The sequence below is a fragment of the Marmota marmota genome, unplaced genomic scaffold (genome assembly GCF_001458135.2).
Source record: "Marmota marmota marmota unplaced genomic scaffold, marMar, whole genome shotgun sequence".
Lineage (NCBI taxonomy): Eukaryota > Metazoa > Chordata > Mammalia > Rodentia > Sciuridae > Marmota > Marmota marmota.
In genome coordinates, this window is record NW_026000005.1 from 27,326,539 (window position 1) to 27,336,304 (window position 9,766).

The window sequence follows — 9,766 nt, forward strand, 5'->3', positions numbered from 1 at the left end:
TGTAACCAGATTCAAGCCAAATATGATAGGTCTTATACTGAAAATGGATCATTATTTGTGATTCAAAACTTAAGCAAACACAAAACATCTAAAGAGAAAGAGGCACACTGCTATAATTTGGATCTGGAATGTTGCCCAAAGGTCATGTGTTGAAAACTTGGACCCCAATGTAATGGCATTCAGAATGGACTCTCCAGAAAGGCAAATTGAATCCTGAGCTCTAACCTCAACTGTGAATCAATGCACTGATGGGTTCATTATTTGACAGGATTATTGGGAGTTGGTAAAAACTGTATGCGGTAGGGACTAGTTGGAGGGTAGGTCATTGGAGTTGCTTCCCTAGAAGGGTATATGGTATTCCTCAGTCCTTTCTTCCCCTCACCATCTTCCTGATCTCCAAGAGATGAGCAGCTCTGTTTTGAGACCAGGCTCTCTGCCATGGTATTCTGCCTCACTTCAGGCCATAGCAATGGAGCCTGAAATTGAACCAAAATAAATATTTACTCATTTAATTTTCTCAGGTATGTTGTCAAAGTGATGAAAGCCTACTAATGCGTGCATGTACACACACACACACACACACACGCATACACAGGAGGAATGGTCCAAAGGGAGAAAAGGACACTTGGTATTGTTGATGGCTTCTTCAACAGTAGACATAGCTTGGGGACAGAGTGGATTCTCCACTTCAGCAGATGCTATAAGGGGTTTAAAGTTTTATATTAGTATTTTATGGAAAGATTGAATAATACAGACCTGATTTTTCTCTCAGATTTGGAGATGAATAAGAAGGACAAAGAAGATTTCCTTTTCTAGCACAAGATACAACTGTAGTCACTAGTTTTTAATAGCAATCTGAGGAATTCTATCTACTTGCTCTTTTCTTGATGACAAGAGACTTTATGAGGTTTTTGATATAAACCTTAGAATCACTTTAACCATTAATTTTCCTCAAATTCTTCCTTGTTTTAAATTTTATTTTTCCCACCTTGAGTAGTTGGTCCCTGAACAGACAGATAGAAAGAACAGCTCAAGGAAAAGAGTGTCCTGAATATGTGCTTTGGGGAAGAGAATTATGGGAGCAAATCCAAACCCCTTCTGAAGGGTAATAAGAAAAATAATTGTAGACAAAACCAAAAGCAAATATGAACAAAGTGGCAGCAGGCTCTACTGGTTGATCACTTTCTCTGTGTTAGCCATAGGGTGAGAACTACACACTATGTTCTCATTTACGCTTCAACTCATGCCTGTGAGAGAAGTTTCATAAATGCATCATGTCGATTCAGCTCCAAAATTGCTTTGGTCCCAATTTGTATTGTCTATTACAGCCCACATGCTTCATCTCTTTGTTTTGTCCCCCAACTCTACAAAGCTGCCTTTTCATGAACTTGTTGGAATTTAAACACTTTGGAAAGCAGGGTCTTACCTTATCTCCTTCTGATCCTTAATTCTAGGTGTGGGATTCCAATTTAGGATTGTTACTGCATAGTAAAAATTTCTCAACTTTTTACTTCACTCTGTATGGTTTAAACCTGGATAATATTTTGCACTGATAAACAACAACAGATGAAGTGAACATCAAGTTATTGGCTCAAAAACAAAGTTTCTTAAGTGAAATTTAAGTGGAATTTTTGCCCACTTAAATAAACTTAAATCAGAACTTACAAGGACCATATAATATTAAAATGAACTCAAAAATTAAAGATTAAGAGCAAAAATTTATTTTTGGAAAGGGTAAAGATGGTTCTTTATAGACATTTCATCAATATTATCATTTGAATTCTGAGAATGATTAAGATGTTGTGGTGGTTAATTTTATATGTTAACTTGTAAATATGATTCTGGGTGTGTCTGTGCTGGTGTCATGGGGTGAGATTTACTAGTGAATTGGGGACTTTTAGTTCAATAGATTGCACTCTGTAATGGAGCGAGACCTCACCTTGTCAAGGGAATGCAACTGGCCTGAATGCAACAAAAAGTCCACCTGTCCCAGACAAGAGGGAACTCTTTAGTGAACTACTTTTGGATTTCATCTACAACATTGATTCTTCGTGGTTCCAGAGCACACTGCCTTTGGACTCAAACTAGAACACTTTCCTGTACCTCTAGCTCCTCCCAGTCAGCCCTCCCCAATCCTGGGAGCCAATAGCTGATAGGAAAGTCCAGGGAAGAAGCAGAGGCCCCTGAGAGGGAGGGGCGTGAGGGGTGACTGTGCCACTGGCTGCCAGTCCCTGGTCAAAGACCAGGACAGGCCTCTGCTTTTACAGGCAGAACAAGACGGGTGGTGTTGGCGGAGCCCTGCGCTTCTCAGAATTCTGAGCTCTTTCTTGAGTCATAATTGACCCCAGCAACGCTTGAGGACGTTCTGGGGAGAGAAGTGGATGGTGCTGGACGCGGTTTTCGGAGCTGATCCGGTGGCTCACTAAAGTGGCGGNTTTTTTTTTTTTTTTTTTTTGAAAGCATCCCTAAGTCATGAGTCCTTAGGTGAATTTCTTCTTCTAAGTAAATTGACTGAATCATTATTAAGTAATAACTTATTATGCCAAAATGAATAATGAAAGCACATGCTTCCAATCAGAGCAAGGAAGAAACAAGAAGGTATGATGTGTGGTAAAAATGCATGAACATGCAAATATGATCCAGCCTTATTAAGTCCAAATTTCTTTGTTTTTTTTAATTTATTTTTTTGAGGTTTCATTCTTGCCTGATATGCATGGAATAACTTTGGGGGGGATATAATCAGAAATTCAGCACTAAAATCTGCCTTCCTGCAACATCACGTGGCTTACTCCTAAGAAGAATGGTGCAATATCAAAGTCTATATTTTGCTTCAAGTTGCCAAATTGCTTGGAATCTTCTTCCCATAGGCCTCATATGGTTTGGGAAAAGCAGAATTCAGATTTGTCATGAGAGATTTTTATATGTTCTGCTCACCCCATTATGTCTAGGTGAGCCTTTGGGTTTCAATGCTGGGAAAAACACTTCTTTTATTTCAGAATTGAAGAGCTCTTGGAAACAGCGACCTTACTGCAAACTTGAGAAAAATATGTTATACAGGTATTCAGAAAATTGCAAAGATTAATATAGATTCAAGATTTTTTTAAGACAAGGGGCTTAATGGAGAAAACACCAAGATAGCCTTAGAAGATTTCATACTCCCTGCATTCTTATAAAAAGCTTGTATATTGTAAACAAGATAAAACCAAACAGAACAGTTCCTAAGGAAATATTCTGCTTTCAGTTTCCTTGTCTCATTAATTTATTAAAGTTTTATTAAAGACTCTGAATTTGCTAGCCTTTTTATTAAATATTTGATATATGCTATTAATGTCTATCACTGGATTTTATTTGGTCTCACATTAAAATCTGTATACTCTTTATAAGCACATATGAAATATTATTTGAGATAATTTATCGCAAACCTTTAGGAATTTATGGACATGGAGAGTATCGAATGATATCAAAAGTGGAGTTTTCTTTCATGTCTATCATAGTCCTTTTTTCCTCAGTTGCTGGGGAGGAACATTAGGATGATTTGCTTAGAGTAAGGAATACTAGACTGAACAGAAGGGGCTGGAGCAGCTTTGCTGGTTAGCTTGTCCATTTGAAAAACTTTTATTGAGGACAGGCAAAATATACCTAGTCCCAAATCCATTGAACTGATCAAACTCTGCAGCAGTTAACCAGAGTAGCTTCCTCTTCTGTGCCCCCAAGTTTTGAGCAATGCTCTGTAGGTGATACCTTGAATGATCCTTGGCTTTGAAGAACTGTCATCCAACAAACAATTTATTTCCTTTTTTCTTGTCCTTCTCAGGGATCCTACTAAGTGATTTCAGAGGCGAGGAGAGGAGAGGTAAGGGAAGGTACTGGGCGATCTAATTGACCCAAATTAGGTTATGTGAATGTACCAATGTGTAACAACGAAGGCCACTATTATGTGCAATTATAATGCACCAAAAAATGATCTTATAAAAAGAAGAAGAATATGATTTCCATAACTTCAAAATAATCTGAAGCCTCAGGAAAAGCATTTTAAAAATAGTTTGAGCTTACCTATAAGACTTTTTATCTGTTCATCAAGGCTTTGTTTTATGAGTACATGTATTTCTTTAAAAAAAATTGTAAACCCAGCAGGGTGTGGTGACACATGCCTTTAATTGCAGCGGTGTGAGGCCATCCTCATCAATTTAGAGAGACCCTTCGCAAAATAAAATCAATAGAACTGGGGATGTGGCTCAGTGGTTAAGCATCTCTGGGTTTAATTCCCATACCAAAACAAACAACCAAAAAATCATGTAACAATCTTTTTTTTTTTTAACCTAAGCAATTGAGATTGATCAGGAAGTCATTACTTCAAGTCACCAGTGGCACAAATTCATAGTGACTTTGAACTTGAGTTTTAAATACCAATGAATCATGCCCCAAATGAATGACTGTCCTAACAAAGAATGTGTGGACTTTCATCTGTGTATGTGCATAGATTTATGTATCTTCAGGTCTATAAAGAATTCCAGTAACCTCATGAGTCAGTTTTTTTGGCTAAAAAAACACTTCTAACTCCATTTTCAACCTGTGATGGTTTACTAGAGATGCTGAGACTATGTAATCTTCTTTATTCAGTTTGTTAACTACTTTGAAAAAAAAAACAACAACTCTGAAGGGAGTTAAATTAGGGAAGTGGTTGGAAATAGTGCTGTATCCTTCCTATCCTGGTAGAGCAAGAGAAAGAGGTCCAATTGTTGCTTTTAAAGACCTAAGTTGGATTCAGGCATAGGAATCCCTTTGATTTACTTCACTGGCAGCCATGCTGAGAGTTTCCAAGTCATTCATATGTATACAGAACAACATCAGATCAAGATGAATAAGCAAATGAGGGTATGGAATCCTGGAGTGCCCATCCACCAGAGGGTGTGTGTGGGAGGGACACACATTGAAACTGAGGGAGGGCTTCATTGAATTCTTGGGTCCATCTGTGTTGACAAACCTTGTGGGCTTCAGGAAAGGACAATGATAGAGTTGACAACTGAAAAACTAGTCAGGTGACTTTAATTAATGGGACTCAAGAACCAACTTGTAAGCTTTATGGCACTTTCACAGTCACTAGTCAAATGTGGACTCATTCTATCTCACTTTTGGAGCCCTGGGGAACTCGCCAGACAACAATATTTGAACATATATACACCACTGACATTTTAAGATATTCTAGAAAATGCCAAAGCAACAGGACTTCAATATTTCTATTTCACAGTGCCAATCTCCGCTGTTAGCTAGTTATATAAATACGTGAGCTAATAGTCTTTGATGGTAATGAGTGTATGGGTCTGAGGATTAAAGAGTAGTGGTGGTGGAGAGATGTGGAAGTTCATTCAGTAGGTTAATTACTTTAGGAATTTTGAGTGATTATACGTAATTTACCTGGCAGTTTCAATTAACCATTAAGAAAGGGATGATATTCTCCTTCCCAGTGAAAGGAAATCTGGGTCACTAAGTTAAGAAATACATTTTCTATTTTATGTAAGGCTTAGGGCTAAACACAGCTGTTATTTACTATACAAGAGAGGGCCAGTGCTGAGCCCAGGGAGCATATGAAGCTGTAGGTGGCAGTTACAGTGAGCTAGGCTGAGCCACACTAAAGAAGGCTAAACCCCAGTAGTCTTTTGACCTACGACCACAGCTCACCTTGGCTACAAGTAGAGTATTGTCACGTGGCAACACATTTCTTCTCCTTTCATTTTCTGGATTAATGCTTCTAAAGGAATTTGAAGGTTTGGGTACAGAATTAATAGCAACTTCATCTTGAATACCCACCATACAGGCTACTTCATCCTCAGGATTATGATATATCAAAATTAGGAAGACCAACCAATGTTAGAACAATGTGTTGTGGTTCTATGACATTGTATCATCTGTGTAGATTCCTGTAATGACCAATACAAACAAGATACAGAACTATTCCGTTACCAGGAAAATTTCTCTTTCCACTTTTCTTTTCAGTTGCGTGTGTGTGTGTATGTGTGTGTGTGTGTGTGTGTGTGTGTAGTTTACATATGGTAATCATAGCATTTAATATATGTATACAATGGCATTTCAATATATAAATACAAAGTATAGTGATCACATCATTGGCATATCTCTCACAGAAGACATGTCATTTCTCTGTGTTGGGAACTTTCAAAATTCTCATTATTAGCTATTTTGAAATATTAATTATTGTCAGCCATAGTTATCCTATGTGTTATAAAAAAGTAGAAGTTATTCCATCCATCTACACTCCTGCACCTATTAATAATCCTCTCTCTACCCACCCATACCACCTCTCCCAGGCTTTGTAACCATTATCCTTTCTTCTACTTCTTTGAGATCAGCTTTCGTTTCCATGAGTAAGTGTGAATAGGCAGTATTTGTCTTTCTGTGCCTGACTTGTATGTCCTCCAGTTCTCTTGCCTCTTGCTACCCTTTTACAGCATCACTGCCAACACCACCCCCATCACTATCTGTTACCTCTGGAACCCCTAATTTTTTCTCCCTTTCTGTAATTTTGTCATCTCAAGAATGCTCTATAAATGGAATCATGCACTATATGATTTTTGGAGATTGGCCTTTTTTCCTGCAGCACGATGCCCTTGAGATTCACCTAAGTTGCTGCATGGGTGGACATTTCATTCCTTTTTATTGGAATAAACATCCACCAGAGTCAGAGCTGGGCCATGTGATAAGGGTAGGTTTGCTTGTTTAAAAATCTACTGACCTGTTTTCAGAGTGGCTGTACCATTCTCAGGATTCACCAGCAAGTTGGGAGAGATCCAGTTTCTCTGAGTCCTCATCTGTATCTAGTATTTCCACTTTGGTTATCTTTGGTTAACCTATTAAGTGTGATGATGCCTCAAGATGGTCTCAGATTGCATCTCCCTAATGCTAGTGATTTCCAACATCTTTTCAGGTACTCATTGTCATCTTTATATTGTCTTCCAAAAGACTATGTCATCTTAATTTAACTTTATTCATAGGTACCAAGTGGTATTGCAGAACACCAAGTGATTTCTTCAAGTAGTAAAAGCATTTTTAATTAAATATTAGTTTCCTACAGTGGGTCCTTAGCAAGATACCCCTAGGAAGTGTATAGAATAAAATTACAATGCACATACCATTCTATAGTTAAGGATTATGAGTAAAGTTTAAGAAACACTTTCAAATAGCCAAAGGTACAAATAATATAAACTTCTGAAAAAAAATGGAACAAAAAATTAAATAACACTTTTCAAATAATTTAAAACAATAAGAAAGAGTATAATTGTGATAGAATGCAATGGAAAGGCTTATAATATTTTTTCTGGGAAAATCTGTATAGAATAATATCATGTAATGAATATGGTTATAATAATCATAAAGTGGCTGGGGATATAGCTCAGCTGGTAGAGTGCTTTCCTAGCATGCGCAAGGCCCTGGGTTCAATGCCCAGCACTAATAATAATAATAATAATAATAATAATAATAATAATGTAAGAAAAGATAACTAAGCACATGTCTTTATATAAGATTAATTTTTTCAAGTGGCTTTATTCTCCTTTTCACTTTTTGTTCATAACCCAAAGAAAACTACTGACTCAAAAATACAATGTAAGTAAACTTAGTACAGGGGAATCAAATGTTGACCTGAAAGAAATTAAATCATGTTTTGAAAGCTGCTGATAATTCTCCTGAACGACTGACTTAACTTACCTGAAATTATTCATTAATTTATCCAACCAATATTCACTAAGCACTCATGTGTCTTTACTAAGCTAGCACTGTGTAAGACTCTTGGGATCCATGACACATAAAATATATTTGATGCTCTTAAGAGACTTAAAATATAGTAGAGAGAGACAAAATTGTAAAAAGCTTAATGTTTCCTTGAAAATTTTAAAGAGAAGAAATTATCTCTGTGGTTCAGGAGGGTTAACTCTCTGAACTATTCAAAATATTTTCTTGATGATAATTCAAATTCGTGAATAGAAAACAGTAAGAGAAAGATGAAAAGACAGTAGTTGAAAGCAAGGATCTATACATAATAGTTACTAACCACATTTTCTTCATTTTGCCCTATCATTTTTTCCAAATGAGGCGATGTGCTTTTGGCTAATGAAAATGGTTGTATCTGTTGGGTATTGTATGTATGCATTTGTATACTTTGTTACTTAATAACTAACCAGCCCCACACAATGCACAGGATGGTTTTATCAGTTACCTTTATAGTACATTTTTTTTCACTTTCCCTTTATGATTTTATATTCAGAAAAATTATCCTGGGATGGGCTGAAGAGTGTCCTTTGGAGTTCTCTGTATGGTTGGTACTGGTGAATTTCAAGTTTTTATTTTTATTTTTAATTTTCCTGTTGTGCTTTAAATCAACATTTTGCTGATAGACTGTAAACTGAGTTCATTCTACCATCTATGCCTTAGAGTGTACAGTTTTGTTTTATTTTATTTTTACATCTCAACCATCATTAGGTTTATGGATGCACTGACAAAAGCAAATTACATTTTTGCCTATTTCTAGAGATAAAAGTTGGCTAAAGACCTTTATACAAAACCATCCAAGAAATTGGCCATATTCTTTCTTTACCTGACCTGATAGAGTTTGGGGAATAACATTCTTTGTTTTTAATTATAAAGCCTAGTCTTTCTTAGAAATGATGCAATTAAATAAAGATCAGCGTATACAGTCATCTTTTATAAATGTGATTTATTTAGTTAATATTTAAAGAATTTTCAATTAATTAAAATTTTACTACATCTGCTTTTGAATATTTATGTATCCATTGCATGAGAAAGTTATTTTAGTGTTTGGTATGAATCCTGCTTTTGAATTCAAAGTAAAAAATTGAGATTTGATTTGCTATTTTATTTTTTAATTTTTTAATTTTTTTTCATTTTTATCTTGACATTTATTTTCTTTCCCTACTGAATAGACATTCAACAATTTCCTCTCTCTGGGACACACAACAATACTGAACAATAAACAAACTATAGTTATAGCCAAATATGCATGTTTAGACCATTAATCCAAAAGAAATCATGGATATTTTAAAACCTAAAAATGAAGTAAGTCTTTATAAAGGAGTTTCAGAATTCTACAGCTATTCAGACAAGGTAATCCTTCAATCAGCTTTATTTCAAGGAAAGAGAACAATTGCTAAGTGTTTGAACTAATCTGACCAGAAAAGTTTCAGTAGTCTCTAAGTGTATTAGATCAAGCACATGATTAAGCATAAAATTCAAAGAACATTCTGAAGATAAGTTTCAGAGTATGTTCATATAATACACAGTTTCTATTTGGGACCCAGATATCAAGACATTTGCCATCATTTTTTTTCTTTTCCCCTCTCTCCCATCATATTCTCCATTTAGGTTTACAAGTTTAATATCTCAAAAGCAGAAATAGGTTCCAAAGAAAAAGACAGATATGTTCACTGGGTATTTTATGTAGGAAGTCTCCCTCTGTAGGGAAATGGTTAAACTTCAGTACATTCATTCTATTGAATTATCTCATGCTGTTCTAAAATGTACTTCTCTGATTATTATTATTATTTTTTTAATTTTTTATTGTTGGCTGTTCAAAACATTACATAATTCTTGATATATCATATTTCACACTTTGATTCAAGTGGGTTATGAGCTCCCATTTTTACCCCAAATACAAATTGCAGAATCACATCAGTTACACATCCATTGATTTACATATTGCCATACTAGTGTCTGCTGTGTTCTGCTGCCTTTCCTATCC